Source organism: Mauremys mutica, unplaced genomic scaffold, assembly GCF_020497125.1.
Source record: "Mauremys mutica isolate MM-2020 ecotype Southern unplaced genomic scaffold, ASM2049712v1 Super-Scaffold_100046, whole genome shotgun sequence".
Taxonomy (NCBI): domain Eukaryota; kingdom Metazoa; phylum Chordata; order Testudines; family Geoemydidae; genus Mauremys; species Mauremys mutica.
In genome coordinates, this window is record NW_025423257.1 from 65779 (window position 1) to 75024 (window position 9246).

General features: G+C 48.3%; 2 non-coding genes across 2 annotated transcripts; one reads left to right on the forward strand and one right to left on the reverse strand.

The window, feature by feature from the left end:
• The first annotated feature begins 2825 nt into the window (after positions 1-2825).
• TRNAV-AAC lies at positions 2826-2898 on the forward strand. Its single transcript has one exon. It is a non-coding gene; the product is annotated as a tRNA-Val (tRNA).
• Positions 2899-4289: 1391 nt separating this feature from the next.
• Positions 4290-4361, reverse strand: TRNAG-UCC. The gene has a single exon. It is a non-coding gene; the product is annotated as a tRNA-Gly (tRNA).
• Between the last annotated feature and the right edge of the window lie 4885 nt (positions 4362-9246).

Consider the following 9246-nt stretch of genomic DNA (forward strand, 5'->3'; position numbering starts at 1 on the left):
TTGGTTCTTAGGACGAGGGAGCATGGATTTGTCAAGAACAAATCATCCCAAACCCAGCCTCTTTCCTTCTTTGGCAGGGTTCCGGGCCTAGTGGAGGTGGGTAAACAGTAGATGGGATCTATCTCGGGGTTACTAAGACTTTTGACACAGTCCCGCAGGACATTCTCACAAGCAAACCAGGGAAATGCGGTCTAGATGCAATCACTGTCATGAGGGTGCAGAGCTGGTTGAAAGCCCAGACTCCAAGGGCCCATCTCCAGGTTTGGCTGCCCAACGGAGAGGGGGCACCTCGTGGGTCCAGCAGGGATCAGTCCGGGGTCCGGTGCTATTCAATAGTTTCATGAATGATTTGGAAAATGGAGTGGAGAGCCTGCTTCTAAAATGTGCAAATGACACCAAGCACTTTGGAGCTCAGGATTGGAATTCAAAACGCCCTTAACGAATTGGAGACTTGGTCTTCTTGAGCCAAACCCCATGGCTGGGCCCCTCTCTCTAGACTGGGCTGAAGTGAAACCCCAGAGCCAAACACTCCTCCTCCTGGGCAGTGCGCTCTGACCTTGAATGGTCAGATGCTGCTTAGCGCTGTCAGAGCAGCTTTGGCTGGGGGATTCTCCCAGCACTTTCCAATAGCGGGAAGGTACGAAATCCCCATTTGCCTGCTGGGGACGGAGCCCTAGAGGGGGGAGCAACTTGCCCAAAGTCCCACCGGAAAAGGAAAACAACCAGCAGTGGAACCAATAGGGGTGTCAGGATCCCAGAGGCGCTGTCACCCCAACACTAGGATGGTGTTCTGCACCCCCTGCTGCTGGCCGAGTTTCTCCGTCCCTTGGCAATAAGACAGTCTAGAACCCCAACCAGGGTTATTGTATCTGCTACCCAAGATCCATAAACCTGGAAATCCTGGATGCCCCATCATCTCAGGCATTGGCACCCTGACAGCAGGATTGTCTGGCTATGTAGACGCTCCATCATCATTCTACACAAAGATGGACTACAAGCTGTCAGGAACAGTATCCCCGATAATGTCACAGCAAACCTGGAGGCTGAACTTTGTGACTTTGTCCTCACCCATAACTATTTCACATTTGGGGACAATGTGTACCTTCAAGTCAGCGGCACTGCTATGGGTACTCACATGGCCCCACAGTATGCCAACGTTTTTATGGCTGACTTAGAACAACGCTTCCTCAGCTTTCGTCCCCTAATGCCCCTACTCTACTTGTGCTACACTGATGACATCTTCATCATCTGGTCCCATGGAAAAGAAAAGCCTTGAGGAATTCCACCATGATTTCAACAATTTCCATCCCACCTACAACCTCTGCCTGGATCAGTCCACACAAGAGATCCAGTTCCTGGACACTACTGTGCTAATCGATAGTCACATAAACACCACCCTATACCGGAAACATACTGAACGCTATACTTACCTACATGTCTCCAGCTTTCACCCAGACCACATCACACAATCCATTGTCTACAGCCAAGCTCTAAGATACAACCGCATTTGCTCCAACCCCTCAGACAGAGACAAACACCTACAAGATCTCTATCAAGCGTTCTTACAACTACAGTACCCACCTGCTGAAGTGAAGAAGCAGATTGACAGAGCCAGAAGAGTACCCAGAAGTCACCTACTACAGGACAGGCCCAACAAAGAAAGGAACAGAACCCCACTAGCCGTCACCTTCAGCCCCCAACTAAAACCTCTCCAGTGCATCATCAAGGATCTACAACCCATGCTGAAGGACAATCCCTCACGCTCACAGATCTTGGGAGACAGGCCAGTCCTTGCTTACTGACAGCCACCCAACCTGAAGCAAATACTTACCAGCAACCACACAACAAAAACACTAACCCAGGAACCTATCCTTGCAACAAAAGCCCATTGCCAACTCTGTCCACATATCTATTCAGGGGACACCATCATAGGACCTAATCACCATCAGCCATGCCATCAGGGGCTCATTCACCTGCACATCTACCATTGGCCAAACCAGAGAGTCTCTACATAAAAGAATAAATGGACACAAATCAGACATCAAGAATTATAACATTCAAACACAGCCAGAGAACACTTCAATCTCCCTGGTCACTCGATTACAGACCTAAAAGTCGCAATATTACAACAAAAAACCTTCAACAACAGACTCCCACGAGAGATGCTGAATTGGAATTAATTTGCAAACTGGACACCATTAAATTAGGCTTGAATAAAGACTGGGAGTGGGTGGGTCATTACACAAAGTAAAACTATTTCCCCATGTTTATTTGTCCCCCTATTGTTACTCACATCTTCTTGTCAACTGTTGGAAATGGGCCATCCTGATTAACACTACAAGTTTTTTTCTCCTGCTGATAATAGCTCACCTTAACTGCTCACTCTCATTATAGTGTGGATGGCAACACCCATTTTTTCATGTTCTCTGTGTATATATATATCTTCCTGCTGTATTTTCCACTGTATGCATCTGATGAAGTGGATTTTAGCCCATGAAAGCTTATGCTCAAATACGTTTGTTAGTCTCTAAGGTGCCACAAGTACTCCTCATTATTTTTGCAGATAAATTAATGGAGGTTAAGTCCATTAATGGCTATTAGGCAGCCTGGGTAAGGAATGGTATCCCATTTCTGTTTGTCAGAGGGTGGAGATGGATGGCAGGAGAGAGATCACTTGATCATTACCTGTTAGGTTCACTCCCTCTGGGGCACCTGGCATTGGCCACTGTTGACTGATAGGATATGAGGTTGGATGGACCTTTGGTCTGACCCAGTCTGGCCATTCTTCTGTTCTTATGAAGGGAGGGGCAGAGCCCTGCAACAGAGTTTCTGTAGTGTAGTGGTTATCACATTTGCCTAACATGCAAAAGGTCCCTGGTTCAAAACCAGGCAGAAACATGATGGCTTAATTTTTCCCAGCTCCTAGTGGCCTGTCCCTGCTGTTGTAGGAGCAGCAGTGATTTCTATGCTCAATAGGTCTGTTATACTTCCCCCATTCCCATTTTTGTCTCCTCTTCCTCTCTGAATGCCTGTGAAGTGGCTTTCCCCCTCCCCCTCCCGCTCCCTCCTGCAATGCTTGTGGGATGAAGGAGCTGGTTGAACAGCTGGAAGATCAGAAGAGCTCCTAGATAGACAAGGTGTCTGGGACTCTAATTAGTCAGTGATCACACACCCAGAGCATGGACACTGGCTGAGGTGGAGTGTGACCCTCCAGATGCAGCCAAGTCATCTCCAGTCGCAGGCCATGAGGAGCAGGTCCTTAAAAGGGGAAGGGGCCCTGTGCTCAGGAGTCACTCACAAGCTTGTACCTCCAGTGAATGCCCTTCGCCCCGACCGCCTGGCCAGTGGTTCGCTGCGTTGCAGTTCATTGTGCCTCAGGAAGACTTACCTTCATCGCACCGTCCATCACGGCGCTGTGGGACACTTACCTTGCAGAATCCTGTGCCTGCCTCTTGGCTTCCCAGGGGTGGCTACTTGCAGCCCAGGAGAAGAAGGATGGTTCTGGTGAAAGGAAGACAAGCAAAGCACTGGGAGGAAATTTGGGTGTGGGCTCTGTGCTGGGGGTGGGGGTGGGGTGCAGGAGGGGTGGTGCAGCTCCCAAAGTGACCGGTACACACAACCCTCTGGCAGCAGCTCCTAGATGAGTGGGGCCAGGGGATCTCCGTGTGCTGCTGTCTGCAGGCGCTGCCCCCAGAGCTCCCATTGGCTACAGTTCCTGGCCAATGGGAGCTGCAGAGTTGGTGCTCGGGGCAGGGGCAGCACGTGGAGACACTCCCCCCACCCCAGGGGATGCTGGGACATGCCAGGCACTTCTGGGAGCGGCACGGAGGGACGGAGGTAGAGTGGGCATGGAGCCACCTTAGTGCTGCTGGCACATCTCTGCACACGCATTGGGGAGGGGAGCAGAGGGCCTCCATATGCTGCCTGGGGTAGGGACAGTGCACGGAGCTGCCTCCCCTCCCGGGTCTATTCCAGGAGTGGGTGGGTGGGTCTTTTGGCCTGCAAGGTGCAGCAGGTCAGACTAGATGATCACACTGGTCCCTTCTGACCTTAAAGGCTCTGAGTCTAAAAGGGAGAGGGAAGTAAAGGAATTTAAAAAAAAAATAAACCAAGCATTGTAATACCAGGATGACTCCAACTGCTCATTATATAGTCCCACCCCTTTCTTCCTCCACTGGGTGTTTAATGACCTGTTGGGATTTGGGACACTGATTCTCTCATTCCATTGATAAACTGATACAATGTGACTAAAAATAAACCAATTCCCAGTGGAGGAATCATCATATCATTGCATTGGCTGGGAATTGAACCCAGATCAACTGCTTGGAAAGCAGCTATGTTCACCACTATACCACCAATGCATCTGGTGAAATGCTTTGATTTTTCACACTTGGTGTCTGGTCACCTTACTTCTCAGCATGAGGCAAATGTCTCTGTGGTCTCTGCCATTCATCGTGGGGAGTTTCCCCACTAACAACAGTTCTTGCTGGGTTGGGAATGGGAGAGAGAAGAGGCATTTATTCTGTTTCATTCCTCTCCATTTTCTGTTCCTCCCCGTCCCTTCCAGGGTCCTCCCTTCCATTTCAGACTGTGCAGTGACACCCTCCCCACACCCAGGACTCTGGAGCCTCTGGAGCAGCACGATCCCATGAGATCCTCAGTGACCAAGGGTCTTTTCCAACTTCCAGGAGACCCAGCTTGAGTCTAAAGGAAGCTCTGTTCCTTCCTGGGGATCCTCTCTCCCTTCATGGAGATCAAGAGCATGAAGCCTCTGCCTTGCCTCCTGGATCTGAATTAATGTCCCATTTCCCACTATCTGCTCGAAAGAAACAAATGTTTCTAACCCAGGTGAGCGGCGTTAATTCAGCTGGAATCCTTCACCCACATTCCTTAGGAGATACAGACTCTCTGTGATACAGACTGACTGGGGTTCATCTCTGCATGTCCCCAATGGGGAAGGAAAAACACTGAGGGGGAAGGAAGAAGATGGACAGAAGGAGTCAAATGGGGCTAGACCAGAATAGGACATTTTCTGCCTGTTAAAATGTACTAGACTCTAATTGCTTAAAACAAAACAAAAACCCACCAGCTTCTGTTTGAATCCATCACTTCTGTAGTGCTGATTCTGTAACCCCATCTCACTGGGTTCCCTGTGCTGGTGCCATGGGGGTGACACTAGAGTTCTGGGGATTTGGGGGGCTCTTCATTTCTCAACATTTCACACAAATTTGTCTTTGGGCTGAAATTTCTCCTGTGAGGCCTCTCAGTCAGAGCTGTACCCCACCCTGTTTGCGGGCGGGGGGAGAGGGGAGATGTAAATTGCAGAGCAGGCAGAGAAGTCGCCCATAAAGGGTCATATTGATCTGGTGACTGGTTCTGACCGGGGTCCCACATCCTCTGACAGAGGATCATGTGCAGAACATGGGAGCTCTGGCTTGTCCTAAATGCTGTAGAGTGTGAATTCCTGGAAAGGGCAGGGGAGAGGGAGCAAGAGGAGAAAGGCAGAGACATTGGCGATGAGGAATTGGGGGGAGAAGAAGGAGAGAACAGAGAGACAATAAATGATTGAAGCAGAACAGGTGTCCCAACTCCATCTTGCTCATCACAGGTGTTCAGAGAGACAGGTAGTTTTCCAGTGTCAAGTCTGAACTTTGATTCTAACAATATGCATTGAAATGTCAAGGGGATCTCCACATACCTGATCTCTTCCCCTCTCCCCTTTTTTAGTATTAATTTTTATTTTGACGTGTTTGGCTTAACCGTGATCGTCTCTTTCCCAACCTGTATTGCAATTTGGGGTTTATGTTTATTTTGCCTCCCTGTTGTTCATGTCATTATAATTATAACAGCAAAGGAATCTGCAGGAGCAAAAACTGACTCAAAACTTCATTTCCCCATCATGCCGGAACATCCTACAAAAAGCTCACGCAGCTGGAATCATAACACGCAAGGCCCGGGGATGGGAGATGCAGGTTTCCAAGGGTTCTGTCTTTCTCAGATGACACATTCCAGCCCCTTGTGTGCCTCCATCCTGTATGACCTGCTGGACTTTGACACATTTATTGTCTCATTCTATAGATAATGTGATTGTAACACAATGTGAGTGAAATTAAACCACTTCCAGATAAGGAAACAACAGAAGAGAAAAGCCATTATTGCATTGGCTGGGAATAAAACCCAGATGAATTGTTTGGAAGACACCTACGCACACCACTATACCACCAATGCATCTGGCAGGAGTAGCTTTCCTGCAAGCTGTGAGTGCTGGCAGAGGGAGTGACATATGACCACAGAGTTAATGAGCAGGGTGGATGGGCTGGAAGCTGCCTGACAGCTGGGAGCAGAGTTACCATCCCAGAGTGACTGAAAGGGGGCAAAGGTGAAAACAGATCTCACTGGCAGCTGGCCCCACACCCGCCCCGCCCCTAGGAGAGGGGAACTGAAACTCAACTTCAATCACAGAAAAATCTTCCCTGAGAAGGAAGGGGACAGCTTGTTTTAAAGAACAGGTTTGTGTTTGTTCCTGCTACATACGGAGGGGCTGGGTAGTGCTGATTCCAGCCCCAGACTCTGGGAGGATAAGGAACAAATTCAGGCTGCCAGTGACCTGCAGGAGAGAGATGATCTTTTGACAGTGACGGATGCCTGGTCCTAAAGGCCTTTGTCTGCCCCCTTCCAGTGACTGTTTGGCACAGGAATGCAGCCCCCACTCCTGGGTCTCTCCTGGGGAAATAATGTTTCTGTGCAAAACACCAAAGCTTTTAACAGAAAGGAAGAAAAGGAAATGGCCACATGATGGGACTATGGGCAGGTCTACACTACGGGGGGAAATCGATATAAGATCACGTAGCTGAAGTTGCGTGAATAACGTAGCTGAAGTCGAAGTATCTTATAACGAATTACTTACCGTCCTCACGGCGCGGGATCGACGTCCACGGCTCCCCATGTCGACTCCGCTACCGCCGTTCGCGTTGGTGGAGTTACGGAGTCGACATGAGCGCGTTCGGGGATCGATATATCACGTCTAGATGAGACGCAATATATCGATCCCCAAGAAATTGATTGCTACCCGCCGATACGGCGGGTAGTGAAGACGTACCCTATGACATAAGGAATGAAACACAAGATCCTTCTCCCCTGTGCATTGACTTTTAACCTTGTTTGTGGTGGTGTTGTATCCATGTTGGTCCCAGGGGTCCTCTAGGGCGCCGGGCATTGGCCACTTTCGGGAAAGTGGGCTAGATGAACTGGTCTGACTCAGTGTGGCTGTTCTTATGTTCTAACTGCTGGTTATGGAAGAGACGACCTTCCAGGCTACACAGAACTGAAGAAGGGTGTGGGGTTAGCTCCACAGCTTGTCTCTTTCACCCACAGAGGTTGGTCCTCTGCAAGCTCTTACCCTCACCCGCCTTGTCTCTCTCGGACTCTGAAAAGTGTTTTCTCTCCACTCCCCTTGGAGAGACGTTAAGTTTCCCTTTGGGCAACTATCAGGCTGAAGCAATTGTAATGACTGCGACACTAGAACTGAAGATTTAATATTATAAATAAAAGAGTCTAAACCTGAGGTTCTGGTTTTCACATTGGTTTTTCTAGCTCAGTTCCCAATGCTCTTCTAGAAAGGCCTCCAGGCTCCCTGCCCAGCCCAGCAAAAGTGGCAAGGAAAAAGCCCACACTGCTGCTCTTTCAGGTAGTTGAAGGCTGCTATCAGTCAGTCCCCAGTCTGTGGCAGTGCATAGGATTCTTCCATCCTAAGTGCAGGACTCTGCACTTCTCCTTGTTGAACCTCCTCAGATTTCTTTGGGCCCAATCCTCCAATTTGTCTAGGTCGCTCTGGACCCAAAGCCTGTCCTCCAGCACTTGGGATTCTTTACATGCTTTCACAGAGCAAAGAGCACATGTTCCATGATTTCATAGGGCAGAGTTTTGTGCTATCGGGAGCTTTCCCTGTGTGAATTTGACAGGTGGATCAACATAGAGACACATTGTGACCCTTCTCAGGGTGCTGAGGGCTGTGAGTCTCCTTGTTGCCACCTGCCACTAGGAAGAGGGAGTTTTGCATTTGGCAGCTGGATGTTAGTAACCAAACTCACCAGCCTGCTGGAACTCAAGCACCCTCCTCTGAGCTACAGCAGCCACCCTAACCCCTGAGTTCCTTCAATGTGTCCCCCTCTGGGGTCCAGCTCGGATCACCAGATACTCGGTGAAATCCCAGATCCTCTCTTCCCCACGTATCCCAAGGTTACTAGTTTTACTGTGGACCATTGCTACTGTATCTCACACAGCACCTGAGTACAGTTATCGAACAAGCAAAAAAATTATTTAACAATGGACAGAGATTTAAACAAATGTACATGAGTGATGGAAACTAACTGTTACCACTAAACAAATGCAGAAAGTGATAGTATAGAAAGGCCAGCACAAAAAACAGAGAGAGGAACAATAAGATACTAAAAGGACAATGATTGGAACTCTCCATTTCTCTCAGTCTTTGGATTGATGGGTAGTAGAGCTGTAGCAACAGTTGAGGAACCAGGGTAAATTAAATCTAATTAACTTTTCAAGATTAGCCATCATTTCCTGTACGACTAACAAAACACAAAATCAAGACAACTTTCAGTTTTCCAAAATAATTGAGATTATCACACAGTCTCTTACTCTTTAACCAATAACTTCACTTATCATTTCATTTTAATTGGTAACAATAACATATTCAAAGATCACAAATTCTTGTCATATATGTTAGTTTGCTTTTAATCCCCATTGCCAACAACTGAACCCTGGTTCTTGTTGTGGTTTGTCCCAACATAGGTCCCAACCACTTCTGTGAGTGCATATATCTCAGGATCTTCTGCCATGTGTGTTGGTAGAGGGGGTCTTCTATGTTGGAATGTTTGCATCATGGAGAAAAATACCTCTCTTTTCACACTTTTTAATCTTTCAAAGTAGGAGGAGGTAGAGAAGTAATGTAAATGCATAAAACACAAGAGAAAACTAAGGTCTGGTTTAGACTAAAGACATTTATCGGGATAACTATATTGCTTAGGGGTTTGAAAAATCCACACAGCTGAGCAACGTAGTTACACAGCCCCAACCCCGTGTGTATATAGTGCTAGATGAGCGAGAGAGTTTCTCCTGCCAACATAGCCACCACCGCTTGCGGGGGCTGGACTAATCAAGTCCGATGGCAGAAATCTCTCCCATCGGCTTAGAGCATCTGTTATAGCAGTGCTACAGCAGCGCAGCTAC